Raw genomic sequence first — 26,442 nt, forward strand, 5'->3', positions numbered from 1 at the left:
CAAGGCTGCTGTCCAAAAAGGAAAGTGAAGGTGGTGTTTTGGCTCTTAAGACATCATGGAACCAGGAAAGATGTGTTAACCTTGGCGGTTGTGTCTGGAGACCCTGGGATCCTCTAGTAACAACTCCTTGACCATTCCTCCACCTTCCATTCTCCTCTTACTCTCTAAAATAGAGAACCTGTTCCATGATTGAGAAGCCAGGAGAAGGGGATCATTTTTCAGTGGAGACCCTTGGACTGAATACCACTGTGAAAAGTGGAGGACTTAATTATAAGGAGCTTAGCTACCTTGACCTACCTAGGAAAACCTGGTTTCATACACATCAGGAAACAGCACATTCTTCCTGTCTGGTTTGCGTTGTTCGTTCAGTCTTCAGATCTGTTAATGTCTCTGAGAGATACTTGGTGCGTTTCTAATCTGTGCTGAGTGCTCTGGCAGGTGCTACATACGCACAGATCGATAAAGTCACTGGGCTTCTCTCTTTGGGGGCTTATGGTCTAGTGGTGTGTGACTGTATCATACACCACTAGACTACAGTGGTGTATCGTCTAAAGTTAATATATTCGAAATAATGTATCGTAAGACACACCATTCCATACGATTTGTCTCTTTCACAAGGGAAGATACAAAAACATTTTAGAAAAATGATTTGTCTATAAAAGGGCTGACACACAGTGTGCTCTCATCTCTTTTGGGAGTTGAGGGTGAAGGGAGAATTTAAACACAAACAGAACATAGCAAAGCTTCTCCGCATGGTGAAATATGTCTGGGGACTAGAGAGCCATCCTTCTTCCTGTGATGGTTTGTAGAGAACATCCTGAGGAGTACCATTCAGGGAACACTCCTGCATTCAATTCAGAGCACTTCCTTGTAAACATTTCAGATATTTACTGAGCGACTATTATATTCCAGACACTGGCCCTGGTGCTGGGAATAACAGACTTTAGGATGGCTTTTCATATCATATTTTAAAAGGTGAAGGATCTCTGGCAACAATTCATTTGGCTAGAAAGCCCAAATTACTAAAATAATCCAATCTCAAAGCAGCCTGTTAATAAGCATGCTTTTCCTCAGCGCTTGTTTCTTTTTTAAATGGCCACGAACCATAGCATTAGTTTTGAACTCAATTTATAATTTAATGGATAAAGGTCAGCTGCATTTTAAGACACATTAAGTTAAATTATAGTATTAGTTGTAAATGGGCTTTTTCTGAATCAATAATTATTAATGTGTGAAACAAAAGTAGTACTCTGAATTCCTAAAAAAAGGCAAATAGCAAAGACTTGCAGAGGTACATTTACCTTGCATACTTTTCTTGCATACTCAGAGTTACAAATACATGCGTTTAACATATGGGATGCATTTAGAAACCTTTCCATCCTTTGAGAACTTTAAAGGTTTTCTAAGATACTACTTTTGCTTAATTTTAGGAAGGTCCTATGTTTTTCAAATATAAGTTTAATTCACACTACTTTTGTCTGGTGGCCAAAGTAACATTTGGAGGACTTAAAATCCATGGGCCATCCAAGTTTTTACATGTTGTTTGAAGTCAGCGTTTGGGACTCTGTATACGAAAGAGTGTGTTCCCATCACTTATGCATTTGAAATGTAAAAGGCTTTATTTTGAATGCACTGAGGCATATTAAAAATAAAATGGAAATTTTTATGCTTCAGATATAGCCAAGGAGATTTACTCAATGTCATTTTGAATTTTCCCCAATCTGAGAATGGAATCCCTCAGGTAACACTTGAAACATTCTGAGCGCTTGTATCTCGAAAAGAGGCACTTAAACAACCAAAAATGTTTTTAAGCAAAAAAAAAATATATTTCTATCTATCTATATTTATATCTTTGGTTATTCAAGAAGGAATTCCAAGATGATTATTATAAAATAAAGCAATATTGGATCACTTTTATTTTTTTATAAACTTTTTTTTTCTGAAACAAGAGAGCTAAAAACAAGTATTGTAGGCATGACGCCTCCCCCCAAGTAAAAGTCGTTCAGATATGCTGCAGAAAGCTTAGTGCAACAACTATCTTTTCTTCTGTTCCATACATTCATTAACAAAAATGTTGAACTTTGCTGACATCTTTGATCAGTCTTTGGTACTGAATTATTTGTCAGCATACAGAGGTAAATACAGACTACTTATACTTTTGTTAAAAATTTTAATTTAATTTTGTCTTTCTCAAAATGCATGACAGGGTGGAGAGCAGAAGGGATGGGGTGGATGCAGTATTTGCTTCTCAGAAAACGCCTAAGTATCTATTTTGGTGCATCTGACAGCAGAAATGAAGATTTCCAAGTAAATAAAAAGCTACATGGGGAGACATCAGAGCAAAAATGCCACAATTCCCATTAGTGAGCATAACGTTAGGAAGAAATAATTACATTCTGTCATAATTTAGATGTATAAAATAAATCTTAATAAGCCCAATTTATGTTTAAAAATAGAGAAAGAATAAAGACACGTATATTTATGGTGATGTTAGAAGATTCCAAGTTACAGCAGGTAAGTTCTGTCTGTATTTAGGGGGAAAAGGGAGAAATGAATTTCCTCTTTCAGTTAACTCTACGTGCTCTAGATTTCTGGGCACTTCAATTTATTTGCATATCCAAAGCATAGACAGTGTTGACCTACTGGAGATGATCTGTAAACTGCTCATCAGTTTCTACCAGATTCTACTGGATTCTTTTTTTAATTGAGCTATAGTTGATGTACAATATTATATAAGTTATAGGTATACAGCATAGTGATCCAGTTTATAAAGGTTGTACTCCATTTACATTTGTTATAAAATATTGGCTACATTCCCTGTATTGTACACTGTATCCTTGTAGCTTATTTTATATGTAATAGTTTGTTCCCTTTAATCCCGCACCCCTACCTCTTGCTGCTAGCTGTCTCTCCAATCTCATTGCTTGCTTTTGTCTTCGTGACCTTGGTCCAGTCACATTGCCTTGATTTAGTTCCTCCAAGATTTTCTTTCCTGTCTGAAGATTTTCACAGTTGCTTCTATTTTTTCTGAAGTTGTTCACTTAGATATTTCTTTGGGTTCAGGTTTCAGTTCTCACTCAGTGGAAGAAGCTTTTCCTGCCCTCTCTCTCCAACAGCAGCCCTCCCAGTTCCTCTCTGGTCTAGCCTTCCACCCAGCGTGCTTTATTCTCAGCACTCACAGCCGTCTGAAGTCATCTCCTGTTTGTTTTCTGTGTGTTCATTGACTGTCTTGCCCCCATTCACAAGGCAGCTCGTTGAGAACTGGCCTCTCGTCTGCCTAGTTTGACCACTTTGCTTCTGGTGCCTAGAACACTGTTGTCCGTGGCTCCAAGTAAGAAGCCAAGCAATATCTTAAAATTAGCAGTTGATCAATTTCACCAGTTTCAAAGTCCTCCGTTACTAGCATCATGTAACCTAGGGCAGAAGTGAGTAACTAGAACCAACACTGTGCACTTTGAGTCCCTGGTTTTCCCCCAGAAACAAGTCCAGGGAAAGAAATGATTCTCGGCAGAGAAATCAGGGACAGGATTTATCTCTTCCTATGGTTTTTACCCCCTCAGCTGTGTGTCTTGAAATGAGAGTCAAATCATTCTGGGGTGAAAGCCCCTTTGTGTACGTGATGGCTCAAACACTGAGGGCGTGAAACGACAGAGAGTGGATTCAAGTCACAGCCCCTCACTCTGGCCCCATATTAACTGACTTAGGTGGGAATCTGTGTCCGAGTGGCACTGAAAGTGGGTGTGCTGTGGACAGCCGTTTCCGTGCATTGAGCCGTCAAACAGTGGGACTGGCAAGTGTGGACAGAAGCAACATAGAACATGTTGGTCTGAGCAGCTTGTTTGTGATTCTGATTTTGATGGTCACTTAGCTGACTCAGAAGTTTACAGCCATCCATCTCAAGTCAAAAACTACATTTAGAGGGATCAATGGCACGTGCGACATAAGCTGTTTGGAGCTGGAGAAATTCTCATTCTCAAAAATCTACAGTCTAAAGAGTCATTGTGGAACGTTTATAAGAGCTTCCAAAAATGCCCTGTTTGTCTACAGTAGTATGTTAAGGTGCTCAAGGATGCAGTGGGCTGAAGCAGTGTAATGCATGTGTTTTAAAAAGCGTTCACATATTCACGCAAGTGAATGTTTTCGTCCCGTTGTGAAGGTGATTGCAAGTGTTTCTTACTGCAGGGACTTTTAAGCATTTTGTGCAGAGATAGACAACATCCTTTTCCGAGCCAGATGATAACTGGTAAGGTGTGAAGAGAGTACCTCCTCTGCCCCTCATTCCTTGACCTTTTTAACCTACCCCTCTTCCTCATGCAGTGTCTTTCCTTATGCCTAGATGGACGCAGCTTTGCTTTACAAAGTGGAAAGTAGCTCTTGTAATGGACTTGAGGCTACAGCTGCGGGGCGAGAGAAAATGCTGTACTTTGTACCCTAGTAGCCTCACCACGCTGTACTCACACAGTACTATCAGAGAGTTTTTGCTCTTGAAGTAGTAGCAGGTCGGGCACTGAGACAGAGAGCAGACTTTCCGCAAAAGGGTGTTTTCCGTCTGCTGACCAAGGAGGCTCCAAATCCCAATTGTAAATGATCTGAGACAGAGGTTCCTAAAAGCTAGTTCAGGGGCCTGTGCAAGTACCTGTCAAGCATAAGAATGCATCTAGGAAGATGTTTATGAAATTAAATAATTTCATAAAAGCTCCTTTATTTTGAGATTATACACTGCCTGCGACATTTGCCTCTTCGTGACGTGGTGGTGTTAATAGGGGTAGAAATGTAAGTTGGGTTTTTTAATTTTGTTAATTGTCCCCTCCACTCACCCTAAAAATGGACACTGTCCATTGATTCAGCCTCAAATGGTGTTTTAATTTATCTTGATCCATCCAATTCTAAAACATGGAGATGGCTAATTTAGACTTCACTTCTTAACCTCATAAAATATGTGTATTGTTTCATTTTACATATAACATTTACAGCCGCCTTCTCGATACCTGTTAACTCCACCTCACAGCTTTTTAATAAAGAAACCCAGGCAGGCTATTTTCACCTCTCCAACCTAAAAGCTACTTCTCATGCACAGCTTACACGTACACACATTTCCTTTCTCAGGAGTGACGGTGCATTCTTTAATTTCATTAGATTTTTACGATGCGGTTTCAGTGGACACTGCTGGAGAGAAGGTGGCATTTTGAAGTCGTTCTGTGAGTCATTCCAGGTGTAACAAGAAAGCAGTACATTGTTCAATGAGTTTGTTAGGGCTTCATGTTTTGTCTGCAGATTAATCTCTTGGTAACCGTGGGGTCGTCAACGACATTTGAGAGTCACTATCTCCATCTCCAAACCTAAAGGAAGGTGAGGGCGAACACCCTCTTGTCCTCTGACCTCGGCATTCCCTTGGCTCCTTAGTCATCAACACACACTGGTCACCTGTTGCTGATTTCTGTGTGAGGCTGAGACATTACACACTAAATCCTTCTCCCTGCCAACCCCAGAGCGTTGCCGCATTCTTCTGCTTGAGGTTGCAAGCGTTTTGCTTTGTGATTTTGGCCTTGGGTTGTGTGGCATGTGACGTCCTTGAGGGCAGGGAACGTATCTTCTCATTTTGATGTTCCTGGTACTTAGCACAGACCCTGGTATGAAAGCAATAAATGCAGAGAAATGCTTATCAATTCTTTACTATTGTCCTGACTTTGCATTCAGCTCTCCAGATCCAAGTCTTTCTGTGGCTCTAGGGAGCTGAGAGTTTTAGGGTCAGATGTACACATTTATGAAAACAGTTTGCTTACAGTGATGTTAAGAAAATGAAGTCCTTAATTTCTTTCACATCTCAACACAGGATCCTTTTACAAAAAATGCTGAGTTTCTACTAATAGAGTACCTCAAAGTGAGTACATCAGTCAAAGAGAGTGGACATCATCATCAAGATTGTAGTGAAGTATTTCTGACTAATTAAGAACCCTAATTAAGGAATAACTGAGGGTTGTTCTTTGATGATTTGGTAGGTCTGATTTGAAGATAATCTGTGCATTGCACTACTCAAGATCAAAATGAAATCATTTTGAGTTTAGGTGTTTTCCATTATCTGCTGAAGTGTTTCCTTTCAAAGAATATCTGTTTTTATATACTGTCCCCAAATGCTGTATTTTCAGAAGGCATGTTATCATCAAATGCATTTTCACAAAGCATAACACATTATGGGGTTTGAATGGAGAAGGAAAATACGTTTATAAAAGCAATACATAGTAGTTGGGAATACAAATTTTGTTTAGAGATGTTAAGTGTGATGAATCTACAAGGCGGATATCTACAAGGCAGTAATGATGACTCATGGTTAAATGTGGTAGAAATAAGTGGAAAAAGGCATCATTACAGAACTAAAATGAAGAATATAGGCTTATAGGATCCAAATTGTTTTCCCCCTCAGACAGTGAAACAATTAGTACATGAGTTATGAAACAGGAAAAGAAAAAGGAGAAGTGCTATGTATTGATTAGCTACTATACATTATGCTTAGTATTTTCACATAATTTTTATCTTCTAAGCTTGAGGATTCTTCCACATAGGTAATTCTCATCAAAGGAAGCTGAGGCTCAGAGATTTTAAATAACTTACTCAAGATCACAGGTAATAAGTGGCAGAACCAGGATTTGTCTGACACCGTTATTCATCATCTTTTCAGTACTTTCGTGATGCTCTGAGCAACTGCTACCCAGGAGTATTGCCCAAATCCTAGAAAGGGTGAAATTCTTCTGATTTGAGAGTGTAGGCTTCATTAAAGCTTTTAGAAAGGAACAAAATGCTTTGTCGGAAATAGCAAGCCTAAGTTAGAGTCAACAGTGATAACAACTGTGAAACAGGAAACTTGTGTGGAAAGTGTGGCAAAAGAACAAAAGGCTTCAGGCAGACTGCAGTCTGGGAAAGGGGCAATGAACTTGACCAATCCCAGATCCCTGGTGATTTTCAAGGGAGCAGTTTCGTTAGAGGGTTTAACATGTACTAAATAATAAGACAGGAATACGAAGAGCTACCATGTTTAAATTCTAACCACATACCGACACCGACACCGCTGAGAGCAGGGAGCTCATGATCTCATGGATGCTTTTGCCTCTGAATATCAGGACCATTTTAAAGATGAGGATACAAGCTCAGAGGTAAAGTACCCAAAGGCATCCAGCTAGGACGTGTTAGGCCTGAGATAAACTTACAAGTGGCCTAAAGCCTAATGAAATGTTTTTAATAAACCTTTGCCTCCCTAAGGGATGGCTGAATAAGAAGATCTCCTGTGAGAGATCTAAGGAGATGTAAGACAGAGGCGATCTGAATAATGGAAAGAGAGAGCTGGTGGGAGGTAGTGAGGGAAGAGAAGGGAGGGGCACAGGTGAAGGAGATGGTGTCAGAGAACAGAGGGGCTGCTTTACTTGCTTAGGGTTCAGGAATGCAGCAGAGAGGAGTTGATGTCCAGCACAGGACACAGGTGGCCCTTGGAGACAGAGGAGGAGGAACCTGCCTAATCCACATGGTCTTATCCTTCTCTCCTTCCTGACAGGGCAGGTCCTTTATTTCTGCTGTGCTTTGCTTGTCTGACCCTGTCACCGCTGTTCCCCTGCCGGAAACAGTCATCCACTCTTCCTGGTTAACACCAAGTTTCCGCTGCCCGTGGTATTTCTATACACCCTGCCCTGACTGTAGAAAGATGTCGGCTGATCTATAAAATGTGAATAAAATGCACAGAGGGGAAAAGCATTCCATGAGAACCTTTTCTTTCCCTGGGGCATCATGAGTAAAGGACAAGTTTCTCATCTAAGAGATGTGAGTCTTCATCTCTGAATCCGTTCAGCTGGCAAATTCACTAACCCAAGGATGCACATGTTGACCCGGGAAGTGGAGTAAGGGCACATCTCCTCTTGCCGCAGTCCTGCGCTATGTTGCCAGGTGATGTCCAGAAGCAGAATATGGGGAAATTGATGGGACTGGGCAGTCTATTGCAGAAAGTCTGGGTATGTTACAATGGGGATGAGTCTGTAGACCAGGGCTTCTCAAAATCTACTGGGAATCACCCAACCATCTTGTAGAATACAGGTGCTGATTAAGTCTGGGATAAATGCCTGAGATTTTGCATTCATAACACGTGTGGACGGTGTATATCTTATCCATTCCAGCTGCTCTGAAAACATACCCTGGCCTCGGTGGCTTAAACAACAGACATTTATTTCTCACAGTTTTGGAGGCTGGGAAGTCCAAGATCAAGGCTCTGGCAGATTCAGTGTCTGGTGAGGGCCACCTTCCCGGTTCAAAGATGACTGTCTCTTTGCTGTGTCCTAGAGGATAGGAAAGAGCCAGAGAGCTCTCTAGGATCTCTTTCATAAGGGCACTAATCCCATCCATGGGGGCTCCATCCTTATGACCTAATTGTCTCCTAAAAGCTCCGTCTCTTAATACCATCACACGGGGAGGTACAATCTCAACATACAACTGGGCTGGGGGGGGTACAAACATTCGATCTATAACAAGGCCAAAGGTGCTAATCCTCAGGGAACACTTCGATTTTTAAGGCTGTGGAGCATCTTGTTCTGTTGCATTTACCTTAATTGTCCATTTCCAATGCAGAGCCCCTGGGCAGTAGCATGCACTAATTCTTCCTAAATCATCTGTGAAGATTCTGCCTCTTGGATGCAAACGAAACATCCAGAGCTGATTCTGCACATCTCTTCCCAGCTCTACACTCTGTGATAACAAGTTGGTAGCTTGATGGCAGCTGTGGTCGGAGTAGTTTCATCATGGAAATCAGTGAATGCCACCCATCAAAACTTTTTTTTTTAGTAGTTCACTCACTCTCTGTTGCTATTTTGTGCACCTGTCATGACCCAAATCATGCTAATTCGAAGCATTTTCTTCCAATGTGTTTAATTTCTGCGACGCGATATTAATTTATGAGTATTTGTAGGATGGAAGCTCCAGGCTGCCCAGGAGGTTATATCTTCTAAGATATCTAAGCTTAGGCATAAGCTGAGTGGCGTACCCTGCTCACATCATATAACCTGGGTTGTTGACTATGTGGCATTACCAACAGAAGGACTGCAGCAAATTACTAGTAGCGGAGCAGAATTTTGAACCTTATTTTAAAGAGAACTTAGTGCACTTGGGCCTCTGTTTCTTATTATATGCAGTAAGGACATTTGCCACATTTATTATCCTCAACAAGGCCCCTGCATAGCCACAATTTTTATGTTATTTCAGTGGGAAAATGTGTACTGAGCTACAGTGGCCCACTTAGAAACACACATATGAACCGGAATTGACTTTACAAGTTTTGGAAAATTATGTGAACCTGGCTCAAGGGTTTTCCTTAGATTGGGGTTAAGGTTTGTGCTAATATACCTAAGATTTATAGTCAAAAGCTATACGTATATGTGTTTGTCTAGAGAAAGAGAACAAGAGAAAGAAAGGGGGGGGGGGAGCCCAGTGAGGTGATCACTTGCCAGGTAAGAGAAGCTATGTAGCAGAAACTTGCTGAAACTAACAACTTAGAGTCAAGGGACTGAGGCCCAGCAATCGCAGATGGGGTGCAAAGCAGTGTAAATCCTGTGAGATCTTGTAGGACCTGCTTTGGAATAGAAAAGTGAACTTTACTGAATTTTCTTTCTCTCTCCCCCTGTATCGGCTCTAATACATGTGCTTAGGTGTAGTGAAATTATTCCAAGACAGGCAACAGAGGGTAGAGGGATGCAAAAGGAAGAGGCCTCCTGTAATTAATACATGGATAATAACTTTGAAGGTTGGCTATGCATTTAAGATGCACGTGGAGGGAAATGGCAAGACCCTTGTAAAAATCCCAAAGTGTGAAGTCTTTTTGGAAAAATGACAATTTTCATGATGATTTCATTACTATTCGCCTTTATCAGAAAAGCAAACTAAAATTCAATCTGAACACTATTAATAAGAGATTGAACAGGAGTTAGAAGTATTTTACCATCTGGCTAAGCCATCTGAATGTATATTGGGCTTGTAAGCGACATTCTTTCTATAAATAGCCATTCACAAGGCTAATTTTTGTGTATACGTTCCAATAGAGACAGATATAAGCATCATGGGAAAATGTCTTACCTGCCTAGCATAAGTAACACATACTGCAGATTTGGGATTTGCTGTCAGAGCTTTCTTATTTTTCTTCTCTTTTAGCAATCACTGTAGTAATATATATGGTTTCACAGCATTAGGGAAGGTGGCAAACTGCAATCAAATGAAAAGTGGACTGAGTCAAAGGTTGGCAGTGGTTCATCTGGGTCCTAACACTAAGTTGTCATGAGAGTCATTGACAAGCCTTTAAATTACCTGGGCCTCTGGCTCTTAACGTATACAGTAAGGATATCTCTATTTGAAGGGCTCTAGAACTATAATCATCCAATGTCATTATTATTCTCAGATTCAGAAAAGGAAAAACTTTCATAACTCATACGGTATCACTCAGGTTCCCTACCAAGAGGAGTGATGTGTAATCTAATCTTGCCTTATTTTTTTAACTGTATCTGGGTCATCCAAAGTGTCTGGCTACATAACGTGGCATTGATAAGACAGGTAAAACTGGCAAAATGGAAATTGTAATAAATGGCTCATTGCAAACCAAAGAATGGGAGAAATAACGGTTAGTGATCTATTCACAGAGCAGTATGGGAACGAAGCTACCTCTGTGATTAGGAAACACATGCCAGTCTGAAACTCATGGCATAACGGCAGTCACTGTCTGAAATATTAGGAATATAATTTGATTATGAAATTGAAAACATGTACTCATATGGCATTCTTCGAGTAATAAAATGGACTAGTAAAATATCAAAACTTGAATTAGCATAGTGGTTTTCACTTGGAGGTGGGGTACAGTTTTGCCCCCCTGAAGACATTCGGTGTCTAGGAACAGTTTCGGTTATCATGACTTCGAAGGGTGGGACTAGATTTGGGTGGGTAGAGGACATGGACGCTGCTACAGATCCCACAGTCCGAAGATGACCCCTCACGACAAAGAATTATTCTCCCCAAAGTATCAGTGGTGCCCAGGGCGAGAAACCCTGAATTAGGAGAATCTTCTCCAGGGTCAGCTGACCCAGAACACTGCTTTAAATGAGTGAACACTTTAATTCCACATGACAAACAGGGCAACTGAGGAGGCGTTGACACAGCACACGGGACACGGAGGTGAAATGAAACCTCGACCACAGCCTCGCGGCCCGCAGTTCAGTGTCTTCCTTGCAGTTCTTCTGAATGTGGTCAGCAGGGTAGGAAATTGGGACCAACTGTAATGATCTAAAAGCAAAAACAAAACAAAAACACATTCTCTGTTCACTCTCCCCCAACCAGCACTACTGAGTTGGGGAAGCAGAGTCTTGCCAAGGAAGAGGACCCAAGTATCTGCAAATTTTAAAGCCCTCGTGCGATTGCAACTCACATGAACATTCGGGCAACACCACACTTTACCAGACTGAATGCTTGATGTGCACCAAGAATTCCTCACGGTGCAGAAGAGAGGTAGCAGTTTCATACGCAGGGGAGAATCAGAGGTGCAAAGGGCTTCTTTAATTATGGTCAGTGGTCCTACAGAAAGGTTCAAAATAGGAAATTATACAGCATTGTAAGCCATGCAGCATAACTATTTAAAATATAAAAAATGGTTTCTAAATAAAGGCTGGGTATTAATGCTGCGTCTCCCAGACATGTGCTCCAAGTTGAACAGCCATCAAAGGAGGAACACTCAGGGCTGGCCCAGGTACTCAGCCAGGTAGCATAGGATTCCAATCTTGCCAGAGCCATGGATTTGCTCACTCTTTGGATCATTTAACTTCAGCTAGATGAAAGTAACAGTCTGCTGCTTCATGCATTTCCTTATAACAGCGAGTCTTGTAAGTGCCATCTGCCTTTTGCCACAGCGAAGGCTAAGAAAGAAAGTATGATGGCCTTTCCATCATCCTTCCATCCCCTGGCAAACCTAAATAATCCCAGGCCAAGGCCACCTAGAATAGGTTCTTAGCATTCAGTTTGTATTTAAGACATGGGGTTCACTCCGCAGTTGCAGAAATCCCCTGAAACTATTGAGTTGAGTACATGGGACTTCATAGAGCTTATAATATTAATAAATTTTGAACGTATAGCTAAGAGGCTAAAAGAAAACTGGGTGAATCTATTTACGGCAGCCAATTGCAAACATATTTAATTTATAACAGTAATCTTCCGTTTTATTCCCTGATCCTTTAAGTACAATATTAGACCCTCCTGTAATATTGGTTGTAAATTTAAAAAATAAGTTAAATATTGTGACTAAAGCACATGAAAGTAACGGGGGATACTGCTTTGTGTACACATTGCCACATGTGCCTCCGAGCCCCTTCCTGAGACTCTGATGCATTGCCCGCCTTGAGAATCGCTGAATTAGAGCGGCATGGAGGGTAAGAACATTACATGCCGCGCTGAGTGAAACGTAGTGGGCAGTCAGTGTATTATTCTCATAATCTCCTTACGTGTTTGCAGATGCCCTGCTAAGTGAAAGGATGCTGAAAACAGATTTTGCAGTGGTATTTGCTGATGGCATGAACCCTACAGCACAAGAGCAAATTTTCTTTCCTGGGAAGTCCTGTTGTTCAGTGTTTGCAGACTCCGGGTTATTCAGATTTTCCGAGGCTGATAACAATGCATGTATAATAAGATCAATGTAAAACTTGAGTGGGAAAGAAATTTAGATGGTCCAGCCTCCTAATAATTACCCCAGGTTTGTATCCAAGGCAACAGCAAGATTTCTTCCACTTAATCTCACATCATGGAAGAAAAAGAATCCTTCCATTCTCAAGCAGAAATTAAAAAAGAACGTATTTTTAGTTCCACAAATTCATAGTTACATAGGTTACCCAAATTCCATTACAAAACTCATAAATGTATGGCAATACAAACTCCAGTCATAAGCATAGATGTATCAAACAATATTTAAAGCAAGACAAAATTACGTTCATGTTAATTTTAAAGAATTCTTTGAAGTTTGCTCGAAACAGTAGATACGAGGTCCAAAGGAAGTCATGTGCTTGCAATTCATGCCCACGGTTATTTCTCACCTATAAGGACAGATGCCCTTCGAACATGGTTCTCAGTCCTGGCTGTACAAGAGAGTCAGCTGAGAAGGTTTTATAGAACATACATACCTAATACCCCAAGATCTTTTTTTTTTTTTCTTTCTTTTGCTGCATTGGGTCTTTGTTGCTGCGCGTGGGCTTTTCTCTAGTTGCAGCGAGCGGGGGCTACTCTTTGTTGCGGTGCGGTGGCTTCTTTTGTTGCGGAGCATGGGCTGTAGGTGCACATGGGCTTCAGTAGTTGTGGCTTGCGGGCTCAGTAGTTGTAGCTCACAGGCTCTAGAGCGCAGGCTCAGTAGTTGTGGCGCACAGGCTTAGTTGCTCTGCGGGGCATGTGGGATCTTCACGGACCAGGGCTCGAACCCGCGTTCCCTGCATTGGCAGGTGGAATCTTAACCACTGTGCCACCAGAGAAGTCTTACCCAAGGTCTTGACTTTATTGGTCTGTGGTAGAGCCTGGGCATGGGTATTTTTTAAAAACTCTTTAGGGGATTATAACGTGCAGCTGAGGTTGAAAGCCACCAGCAGGCAGAAACTTTGGAGTGTTTTTCAGTATCATGAAACTGTTAATGGAATGCAAGATTTTTGCTCTATTAATGATCTTCTGCCAGCCATTCAGGAAAAAAAAATGAGTTTCTGCTTCAATACGTGTCATCTGTACAGACCAACCTTGAAAAACATTATCTTTTAATTAGATTCTAACCTTCTGTACTCCTCTATCCACATGCGAAAGGCAAGGAATAAAGGGTAAGGGAGAAAGAAAAGTCATTCAGGTGACTCCAGATTGAAGGGTTAAAACCACATAAATCGTTACCCGTGGGTCAATATTTTGATAAGGGTTAAACAGCATTAATGAAGGATTTACAAATAAAGATTGTTTGAGGTAGGTGTTTATTCTGTCTCTTCTAGAATGTGGCATAAGTGTAGTTTAAGCCATTTTAAGCCTGCTGTGCAGGGCTTCACATGTATGTTTCATGATCCTAGGGTGAAATACATTTTAAATTCAGATACATACAGAATGGAAAACTCCTAGTTTCTCTGATCATCTGTACATTGGAAGAAATTTGGAAAACCCAATGGACAAAGCAGCCACAACAAGGCTCAAAGAATTTCATGGCGGAGCCACAGGTTAAATAACTTAAAAAGCTTGTGTGAGTGCGTGTGTGCACCTGTGCACGTGTGTGAGCACACACTTGATTTATAGAAGTCCCATCATTGTTGGTTTACTGTTTATTAGTAGGTTGCTTATTTTTACCACTCTAATGAGAATAATCATTTTTGGTCTAAAGAGAATAGTATGGGTGCAAAGTGCTCGACTGTAAACGTGTCAGTGGTGTTTGCATGACAGGTAATGAGGCAATTTGACAGAACATCAGAAACTAATTGAGCTCAGCTCACATCAATGAGGCTTGTTCAGCTGAGGCTGTGCCACCTAAACAGTGGAATTAAATGAGACAATGTGACATGTACAATTTTAATTGGAAGCTCTAATTTAAAATATTTAAAAGCATGTATAAAATAATTTGTGAATCCATACAGATGCCTCCTCCTTCAACTAATTAAGAATATTCAGTGGGTCGTATAATGTCTGGATGTCAAAAATATGAATTATTGAAGCCCCTGCACATATAAGTATACTTGCACCTTTAGGCAAGATCACATTTAGTTTAACAGAGGGAAATGGGAAAGAAACAATCCTCCAGACTGCAGAAGGGTAGGTGATTCTTTAAAAAGTGATTATTTTTAAAACCATTAAAAATGTTATTGTCGCACATCTGTTTTGAAATACTTCAATTATTTGAGTATATTTTGAAATAAGTCAGCTAGGTAGAATTTGACATGTGATTTAGAGAGGTTATGGTACAATGCTATTTTGAGTTCTTTTGGATACCATTACTGTACTTTTTATTTCTTTTAAGTGGTTAGTTCTGGGTCCACATAGCAAACAGTAATTCTAAAGACAGCATTTTAATAGCCATAAAATTCTTAGTTTTTAATACTGCTTAAAATCTATAGCCGTTGGTGATTTAAAACTCTTCACTATCCTGGTTTTAGGAGAGAAAAGAGTTTGGGGGGAAAAGAAAAAGTAAATATTCAATTTTACTGCCAACATAGTTATAATTCAGTAATAAATCACTTGTAAACAAGAAACTTGTAAAGTCTGATACCTGCTGACTGGAAGCGTAATCACAGTATGCTAATGACTTAGACTGACGCGAAAACAACTTTTCTAAAAGTACAGCAATATATCTGCAACTTATTTCAGTAGGCTTAATGTGATTTACTAAAGAGAATATTATACATTGAAATGTTTGGTCACATTTTTCATACGTTAGCAAATGATGTTGACAGTGAATAATTAGAGAACATGACATTTTACCATGGTTTTCTTATTTACCTTTTTATTACTGTCACAGGTTTCCAAATGTTAACAAATGTAATGGATGTGTCTTAGGTAGCACCTAAAATTAGAAATGTTCTTAGGAAAGGAGAAATATTTCATGAGATAAGTGGAAAATTTTTAGGAAGATAGGAAGGAAGGAAAGACAAAAGCAATACAAGATGAGGTGGGGTGGATGAGGAAAAATTGATGTCAGAGAGGCAAAGACAAGTCATTTTATTTTAACTGGGCTCTGGAAAAGTGAATTAAGGAGAGTGAAACATGCTGGAAGCAACATAGAACCTAATAACATGAAAACAGGCCATTTTAAGTGAAACATTTGTCTCAAAGTTGGTACCTCTTTGCTCTAAGAACTGCAGCAACAACTTAGCTTATTTTGTACCTTGTACATCATGTAGGGACTTTATCTTGCAGAACTGCAGAGAGAAGGCAAACCCAAGGAAACCCCGGTCCTCAAAGAAAAATAAGACCGAATCGTATTAACCATAACATTCATGCTGCATGCACAGTACGTGCACACCAGACATGCATGCATTTATCACACATACATGCACATACACACCGCATGTGTGCCGCTTACATCAGGCATACATACATACTTCATGCATACACACACATCATGAATACATGGTGTCTGAATACATCAGAGGTGGCCAAATACCCTGAAGACAGGTACCCTGGCTCCAACTTCCCTAATTCCTTTTCTGGGTCCAAATGGTAACAAAAGATTTTGCTCCACTGATTTATTCTCCTTGAGATAAGTATTGGGGCTTTTCTTAAGTAAAACCTGTCTTATTCCACTTAAGAACAGAATTGAAAAACTGGCCCATTTTATTTCTCCATGAAATACAGCCTAACTTTCTTCCAGCCTCAAAAGGAGATGATTAATCCCTAGCTAGGTTTTAGACTGTTTTTCCAGGTAGGCAACATTCTGACCAGACAGCATTGCTATGTCTGTGGTTTTTTTATTAGCACCATGTGTTAGAATTTACCCAGGCCCGCATAACTTTGGAAACAAATAGACTAGAACTCAAGAAAACCTACTCTAGATTTAAATACTTCATATTTATTTTTTGGTTGAAATTGTTTTCATAAAACAGAATTCCATTAAGAGTTACATCTGTTAATCACCTACATTGTTGCCTGTTCTGAGAACAATTTAAAGGATAGCTGTTTCATTTTGTGAAGTAGCTTCTAGTGTTCTTCAGTAATACTTCATAAATAATTATCACTGCCTATACCAGTGCTCATTTAAAAATAATTTAAACCTAATTAGTATGCATTACTCCAAGGATTAAGAAGATGTAAATAAATGCCGAAAGTGAAGCCCCAAACATATGGACCATTGGCCTGTTAACTTATAGCTCCTCCTGAGAAATCTCGTATGGCCTCCTAAGACAAATTACATCACTATTCTATTACTATACAAATTCTTAGAGACAATATGACTATCAAAGTAATACCTTTGTATACATGTATTTTCATTGTTATTTTTGTATAAATGTATGTTTCTTTTCATAGATAATATGCTACCTCGAAAACACCAACAGTTTGTTTTTGTGTCTCAAAGTTATTCAAAGAAGAGAAATAAAATATGGTATAGTACATTATTGGTAATACTGTTTCAGTACACACGTTCCAGTATATTTCAGTATTTTATCTGCAAAATGTGCTTTTTCGGCCATGGCTCACGGGCCCAGCCGCTCCGCGGCAGGTGGGATCTTCCCGGACCGGGGCACGCACCCGTGTCCCCTGCGTCGGCAGGCGGACTCCCAACCACTGCGCCAGCAGGGAAGCCCCTGTTTTATCTGCAAGATGTGCTTTAAAGTCGAATATAGTTCTATATTTTAAAGGGCATGTAACTTCAGGAATGGGAGGAGGGGAAAATGTAACGGGGATATTCTGACAAAACTGTTTTCCTTTATGGTTGTACAGAGTTAACTATTTTCTTTAGGAAAAAATCAGGCAGTATTTGATAGGTAATACAGGCAGTATTACTATTGTATTATCAGCAGTATGTTTCCCTTAATTATAATTTGTTAGTCGCCTATGTTTCCTTCTTTGTAATAAGTAAGGGAACTAAGTGTTTAAGTTACATAAAGTAGAAATACCCATAGTAATATCGCTCATAGGATTTGACACCCCTCAAAGCATATTTCATTTTATATTTCTTCCTGGACTCAACATTACCAACTAAATCATAAACCCCTCATACCTGACTTTTAAAACTGGTTTTCCAAAAGACGTGTAGATAGGCAATCAATGATTCAGACTTGGTTGTTAAAATATTTGTAAACAGACATTTCGAAAAGCAGATCAGTAAAAATCAAACACCAAAATTTTATGTAAAATACGTTTTCGATCCCTTTAGTACAGACATTTTGATGATGTGAGTAGATTTTGTTACAACCTATCGTAACGCAGCCAGATACGCAAGGCGTTTCTTTTCGCATTTAAGCTACCGGTTTGGTTTTTTCCCAACCGAAGACAAATGTACTCTTCTAAATGTGTAAATGAACCTAAGTTAACCTGCAGTCAGAAATTCCCAGGCACCTGTAGGAAACAAGATGGGATGGCATTTAATCCTGTGGTGTACTGGTTAAAGCTGATGTGATTTAGAAATATAATTAAGACATCTTAACTACATCAGCCCTATTTTATTACCAACTCACAAAAACTCGTGGTACCTAGCTGCAAATCGATGACAGTATGTAAATGTAACCCCAGCTTGGCAAACACTAGCTCTTCCAGCCAAGTCATCTTATGTTACAGACTATAGCGTGTCCAGTGAAACATGATTTGTGTCAGCTAAAAGTACAGCCTGGCGCCACATTTGGTGTGTTATTACTTTAATCTAGTTATTGCAGCCTTGAAGTGTGGTTTAGCAAGTCCAGGGAAGAAATGTCAAAAGCACGGCCTAGCCTGATAATTAAGAATTTCTAGCAATAGAACAGAAAATTCCAGTATATTTCGCATTTGTTTATTTTGGAATATGTTGACTTTCTATTTGAAAACTAGTATTATCTAATGTAAGAGAATAATTAAAGCTTACCATTGTGTAATATGGCCTTCCATGATTGAGCTTTTGAAAAATTAGTTGAAGATATGTCAGTAAAGTGGTAATTACATAGATTGAAAATTTTAAATCAAATATAGCCTTTAACACTAATATGAGAAGAAATATAGGGCCACTCTTTGGGACTGTGTTGGGGGTGGCTAATTGTAAAACTGCTCCAGTTTATAAAAATGTGAGTATGTATATAGTTGTAGATAAGTCTAAGAAAAATATTGTTATAAAATGCCTTAATAACAAAATAGAGATAGTATAGGTAAGCATTTAATCATCACACTTGAAAAAACCAAAATCTAAATCAGTAATAAGTGATATTTAAAGATCAATATAATTTCACCCGTAAGATATATCTGTCATTTTTTTACTGATGGAAGGAAGCAGATTCAGAATTTTCAGCTTTTTATATCACCATAATTTATTAAAATGCATTCACTGGAAAAACAATTAAGGATAGAAAAAAAATAAGTGAGTTATGAATGGTAAATTTTCTGTGTGCTCTGTTTTTGCTCAAAGTGTTATTACATTATTTTGTTTCCCTTAATAAGAATTAATTATAATACCTAAGTTGTTTTAAAATACTTGAGTTGACTTTTTAAACCTGGAAAGTAATTGGCTATTTTGAAAAACACAATCAAAATTACCAAAAGGATAGACCTAACTTGCATACACAGTGCAGTATGTTAATATCAGTAAGTTCACTGTATTTATATACATAGGTATAATATTGTATATTTTAAGTGAAACATTTTGCGTAAGCAACAAGGAATTACACTACAGGTTAAGTTAATCATTTGATCTTTGAACTTTATCACAGCCAGTGACTTTATCACCTATAGATAGCAAATTTATCAAGTCTTAGGTTATTACAGTTATATGTTCATATACATCAATGCTTATGGAATTGTGATTGTCAAATATATTAACTCAGAATGATTCATATGAAATATTAAACAATAATTTATACACAAAAACTTAATAAGATAAAAACCAAAATAGTACACAGTCGATGATATGTGAAAATAATTCTTTCTCACCCTTTTTAGAAACTAAAGAAAATTTATATTTTAGATTTATAAGGTGAATTAACAATTCCAACGAAAGTTATTTCAAATGCACTAGTCTCAAATGAGTTTCTCTCTCCTGTCCAGTCATACACATTTGCAGGATAAGCAATTAGGCAATATAAATATTACACATTATTCACATATATGTAATTTGCTTAAATTTATACGTAAATTATATCTAAATATAAATTATTTATACGTAACTTGTTTAAACTACACATAGATGGCACGTTGGAGACACGTTGGAGTTAGAATAAAAATGCTTTAAAATTATTTTCTGAGATTGAATAAACTGGCAATTCTGTATTTGACTTAAATGTTCTCCAAGCACTGAAGAACAAAAATATCAAATACATGCAAATGTTTAGTGGTAAGAATATCTTCTTTCTAAATGCTGGACTATTGAATAGTTTGAGAAGAATTTTTTTAAAAAAAACTTTAGTTTCAGAATATTGCGTCAAAATGTCACCTTATGTTGTTTTAAAAGCAACAGATTATGTTGAAGAAAGTAATTCATTTCATCATATTGCTTATATTAATTATTATGTGCCTATCCTTGAGAAAGTAAATGTAAAATAGTATGTTCTATTTGAATAATCCCACGTCGTACTTTTTAGCTTTATTGTTATACTTAGCATGATGAATAACATTTTCAGTTAGATTAAGAAAAGTAACTTTGCAATAATATGTTTATGAGCAATAGCATGACAGAATAATCTTGTACATCACGGCCTACATATTTTTTAGTTAATTTATTCTCATTCCTTCTATTATAATCATCCAAAAAAATGGTTTAAACCCTACCTATCAAACTCTCCATGAAAGGTTCATTACATGCTTGGCATTCTATTTTTTTTTTATATTTTATTCATAACAAGGTTCTAGGAGCTACTCTAACCGGAGGGGAGACACCTGGTGGGTTTAATTAGATTGCATCTGGCAGTAATTAGCAACAAAGGATAAAAGCTGAACCAGCTGTAATAGTCTAGGTGACTTCAGTTATGGTACTGAGACTGTCCAGGAGAAAAGAATCCTGACCTTGGGAAGACAGTGAAAAACCCGTGGAAAAGTCTTGAATATAGAAAGGTCCAAATATGAAATAAGGACCTCAACCAGTATTTGCCAACCAAAGGAGTTCTGCAATATTCAAAGTCCATGGAAAGCAAGACCCACTCTCCTAGTAAATGTTGGGAGAATACTCTTGTGAGGTTGAATACTGAAGGGGAGTTGGAACGGTCTGGTGAACATTTGGCGAAAGACCATCTTGAATTGTGTTTCCTTCATTTCTGGCAGCTTAAATTAAGTACCGGGTCCAAGTCAGATTTTAAAGGGGTTTTATTCACTTGGTAGGCCTATCACTTTAATCATATTGGAGGTATTATTACTGAACTTTGTAGTGGCATATGTTGACATGAGGGCAGTGATGTTAGTTGTATGTTTGCAACCTTCGGGTGTCAGAGGCTGCATCACACAGACATTCTGTAAAGATCTGCCCAGAGTCTTGACTCCAGTCTGTGGGTATAACTACCATTCTAGTCTGTTTCTCAGAAGAAGAGGGCTTGACTCAGATAACTGTCAACGTATAGAACAAAGTTGTGGTTTTCATTTGACTCTATATGGGGACAGAGAAATAATCTGAATCCGAGAAGAAAATGAGAAGCAACCTTTTCCAAACTCTCACTTCTTCAAGACATATTTTGGGTTTGGGGACCCAGGCTACATCATTCGACTTGATCCTGTCAGGCTTCTTTTTAAATAGCTTCATTTCATATAACAGATTTGACATGTCCACAGAATCTGCTGTGTTTGTGCACACGTTCAAAAAGGCAAGTGTGTCATTCAACTCTAGCTAACTGTCATTATTTCTCAAATTTTGGGTGGAAAAAAGAAGTTTGATCATCTTCATTGCTAAATTTGGAAAGCATATTAAGATGAAGATTGACTTGCTTCAAGAAAAGTATTTGAAATAAAAATTTGGAAGTAAAGCATAAATTAGGTATATCCTGCTTCTGTTCAATCACGCTGTATCCAGGATGGATGTCCATCACCTCAGAAATTGACGAGCATTGGAAAAGCAGAGAATACAGTATTCCTGAGGAACTTCGAGGGTTAATGCACCAGCAAGTTCAGGTTCCTACTTTCAACTGCTGGAGAAAAGCTCATTATCAAATTAAACAAATTGACCCAAAAGTTGCAAGTTTTTTTTCCCATTTTTGTCATCCACTGCAAGCCTCTTGCTTAAAGGTTTTTGGGCAACAGTTTATCAGGTGGTGTGATTATGCAGCTTAGAAACGGAAGATTCCTTTGAGATCATTACGTTCAGTTTTCTTAAACAGTTGGCAAAGTTGAGGCTCCGAGAGGTGAAGTGACTTGTTCAAGGTCACAGAGCTCAGACGCAAGTGCCAGAGTCAGGTCCCCAGCCTGGCTCCGTGCCAGACAGTGGCTTTTCCACTGGAGTGCTTGCTCTCTTCCTGAGGGTCCCCCTTCTCCTCAGAGTTTTCTGCTGGATCCTCTCTCCTCGAATGTGTTTAGGATTTAAAAAAAATATTCCCAGGAATTCTAATTAAAGTGTTTCCAAACCATGAAATATTAAAATTAAATTCTAATATCTAGAATTGAAATGTATGTTTTTTGGAAAACTATTTTAAATATTTCATTGTAATGGTACTAACATTTTATGATACTTCCACAAAATCTCACATGTAAGTTTCACATGTAAGTAAGTACAGAAGTATCCTGTATTTTGAAAGTATTTAAAAAATTTAGCCATTTTGATGACTAAAAATGTAATGCTTTATTTAAACATCTAAACTCTTTTTGATGTGTTGCTTCACATAGAATTTTTGAAGTTTTTCATGTATGTGTGTTTAGTTTCCCTAACTGAAATGTGATTTATTGGAGTAAAAGGATATTTTTTCCCATATCATTCTTAAAGTAATTAAGATCATACTCATCTCACAGCAGACATTTAAGACAAGGAAATATTATAAACCATAAAAAACATGCTTGATATTAGAGATTCGTTGCTAATCAACAGGGTTTGTCGCCCTTCATTTTCTGGTTGAACAGTCTTGTGAACTCTTGCAAGATGGAGTCTCATTTTCTAACTTGTATGGTCACGAGGAGGGGCATATATGAATTATATACGGGAAAAGTAAGTGCTAGGGTTGGCACAAAATAGACATTTACTGGGACTTCTTACTGCATCAAGATGAAAAATTCAACTGTGTTTAAAAGGTTTTTGTTTATCCACATTTCCTTGTATGGTCTTCCTCCTGTTAAGTCAGAGAGCTCAGTGGTCGCCAAAATTAGGATACATGACCTGCAAAGAAAAAGCAAACGTCTGTGTCTGCTTTTGTCTTCAGTGATAAGGTTTTTCTGCTCTTTTCAGAAACATTTCTTGAAAGTCAGACTTTGCATTCCCAAAGTATCTCTTTATACGTTAAGGCCCAAGATTGGAGGGATGGACCTAGAGTTTTATTCTAAGTTATAGAATGGAAAGTCTGCACCATATGATGTAGGCAATGCCTCCTTTGTGGAAAACAAAAATAAAAAATCCTTCGTGAAAGAAGGGAAAATCTGGAGAGAAGAAAGTGAGATATTTGAAATGGTCTGTGAGACAGGATTCATCTGACCTCCACAAAGGGAGTAACATAAAGGCCTGTGCCATGGGGAGATGCAGGGACCACAGGTGGGCAAGCATCTGAGCTTCCTGTCCCTCTGGCGTTGACCCTTGGGCAGAAAGCAGAAGACTGAGGATTTTCAAAACCTAAAAAACCTGCTGCTATCCTACCAGAGTAGGCTTCCACTTATTTCTAGATTGGGACAAAAGAGCCCTCAGGCAATTGGATGGGATTGAAAAGCACAACATGTAAGCTTTTTAAATGGCATTCAGAGAAAAGCATATTAAAACAAAAGCTTGTTCTGATGACCATTCACTGATTCTTGTCATGCATCGTCATGGCTCCCCTGCTGATTCAGTTCAGGTGTAATATATTAGCTGGGAACAGAGTTGTAACTAAGCGCAATAGTACCTCCTATAGCAGAGTATATATTGTCCCAGACAAGAAGTGTAAAGAGATTACATGTTGTAATGATTTAGTCAATACAGATTTCCCAGCAGTCAGTATGTCAGGTACAGTGAGATGTGTTTCCTGCCCACAAGAAACTCACTGTCTGGTGAGGGCGAAAGAGAGATAAATGCACCACTGCAATATAACAAGTAGTAGGAGTTATAACAAATTTAAGAGAAAAATGCCAGAAGAGTAGAGAGAGGCAGTCATTTCCTCTGCCCAAGGAAAGGGAGAGCCGTGCCAAGGGAAGTGACTCTTGAAATAAAGTTGGAAAGTATGATACGAGTATAACACAGATACGGCACATGTTGAAATGGGGTTTTGCTGCTTCTTTAAGATCTGCATTCAGGAAGACGTGAAGGAGGTCACACAGAATGCAGGGAGCGGTTAGATCTCTGCCCGTAACACATCCATTTTAAGGTTCTCGAATATCCGTCGAAAACTCCCCTAGCCCCCAAATTCCAGGAATTGTTTTGGGATCCACAAGGGAAGGAGGCTTTGGACGCGTTGAGTAAATGCATTTCAAAATCGAGTGAGGTACATTGGAAAAGCGATTCAAGAATACATGGTGAATACAGGGGGATACCTAAAATGATGAGATATATATCTGTATGAAGATTGAAATATGTATTTTAAAATCAAGGGAGATTATAGAAAACAAAAGATTTACATCAAAAGGAGACTGAGTTAGACTGATAAACCTAAAACATTACAGGTTTTTTTCGTTGGTTGATTGGTTTGAGTTGTAACTTTTACAATGTGTGGCGACATTGTTTTGATCACGGAGGGATGAATTCCTTCAGCAAAGGTCAATTAATTGCCCCTAAATTAAAATTAGAGGAAGGGTGTTCCAAAACAGTGACAGCATGCCTGTAGACTTGACATTAGGGAAAACATGAAATTTTGTGTCTAAATGTAAGATACATGTTTCATTCATATATAATATGCAATAAAGGAAGCATTGGATTGCTGGTGACAGCATTTTCATTTAGGCTTGCACTAAGTATTTATGAATATGGATAAATTTATCCATATTTATGTAACGTTAGGCTCGTAATATACTCAAACACACTGAAACTATGAAACACTTTTATTACAATAAAAGACAGAAAAATGTCTGACGTAAAGTAATGGCATAAAATCACTTTCTAAGTATCACATAGCAGGATGTATATATGACGTTTCTATCTTGAAGCAATGATTGTTTCACTCTGGTGTCAATTATAGCCATATTACAAAGTACTGCATTTTCCAGGGTGGGACGGAAAGGGGCAGGCCAGACAGGTTTGAGGGTCAGCAGCTGCGATGTCCTCTGTGAATGGCGCCACTTGTACGTAGCGGATGCTCAAAGGATGTGGGAATGTTTGGATTTAGCCAAAGTACACAGCTGCCATGTGAGTACAGTTATCTGCAAACCAGTTCCTCTGTCCCAGTGGTTCAGTAGATCTGAGGGAAAACTGGTCCATGAGGCTGTGAGGTTATTTCTGAAACACCTGTGGAAAGTATCTTTTTTAATTGAAATATAGTTGATTTACAATGTGTTAGCTTCAGGTGTGTAGCACAGTGATTCAGATATATATATATATATATATATATATATATATATATATATATATATATTTATTTATTTAATTATTTTACCTTATAGGTTATTATAATATGTGGAGTATAGTTTCCTGTGCTATACAGTAGGTCCTTGTTGGTTATCTATTTTATATAGAGCAGTGTATGTATGTTAATCCCATCCTCCTAATTTATCCCTCCCCCCTTCCCCTTTGGTAACCATAAGTTAGTTTTCTACACCTGTGGGTCTATTTCTATTTTGTAAATAAGTTCATTTATATCTTCTTATTTTTCAGATTCCACATATAAGCAATAGCATATGATATTTGTCTTTCTCTGTCTAGCTTACTTCACTTAGGAAGGTAATCTCTAGGTCCATCCATGTTGCTCTAAATGGCCTGATTTCATTCTTTTTTATGGCTGAGTAATATTCCAGTATGTATATGCGTGTATATATAAGCATATACATATACACACACACCACATCTTCTTCATCCATTCGTCTGTTGATGGACATTTAGGTTGCTTCCATGGTTTGGCTACTGTAAATTGTGCTGCAGTGAACATTGGGGTGCATGTATCTTTTTGAATTATAGTTTTCTCCAAATATATGACCAGGAGTGGAATTGCAGGTTCATATGGTCCTGGAAACTATTTATCTTATAAACTCCTAAAGCCGCAGGGTTTCTGAGAACTTTGCCATCAGCCCTAGTTAGGTCCCCACTATTGCTCTACAAATATATATCTCCTTTCCATTGCCTGTGGCCCAATGAAGTCCTTCCAGACAGACTTTTCCTGGCCTAAGTGGCACATACAAAATAGGGAAAAATTATGCTTCATTAAGTCATTTCCGTTCCTAGCCTTTTTTTTTTTTAACCCTAGCATACCATTTGGGGTCAAAATTGATCTTGAATAAGTCAACTTTGCCATTGTATCTAGGACAGTGTAGGTTTAGATTTCTCAAGCCCCAGTGACATAGTCTCACATTTACTCTCTAATGCAGTAAGGGAAATACTGAAGTGCTATGAAGACCTTGTCACGTATGCTCTTTAGATCTGCCTGCTGGGTCAGCTGTCCAAAGAGTTGACATTGTTTAGCACTTTGGTGATAAACCTGACATAGGATCACAACAGAAACGGTCTATTTTCTCCTTCATGGGAAGTTT

Source organism: Orcinus orca, chromosome 21, assembly GCF_937001465.1.
Source record: "Orcinus orca chromosome 21, mOrcOrc1.1, whole genome shotgun sequence".
Lineage (NCBI taxonomy): Eukaryota > Metazoa > Chordata > Mammalia > Artiodactyla > Delphinidae > Orcinus > Orcinus orca.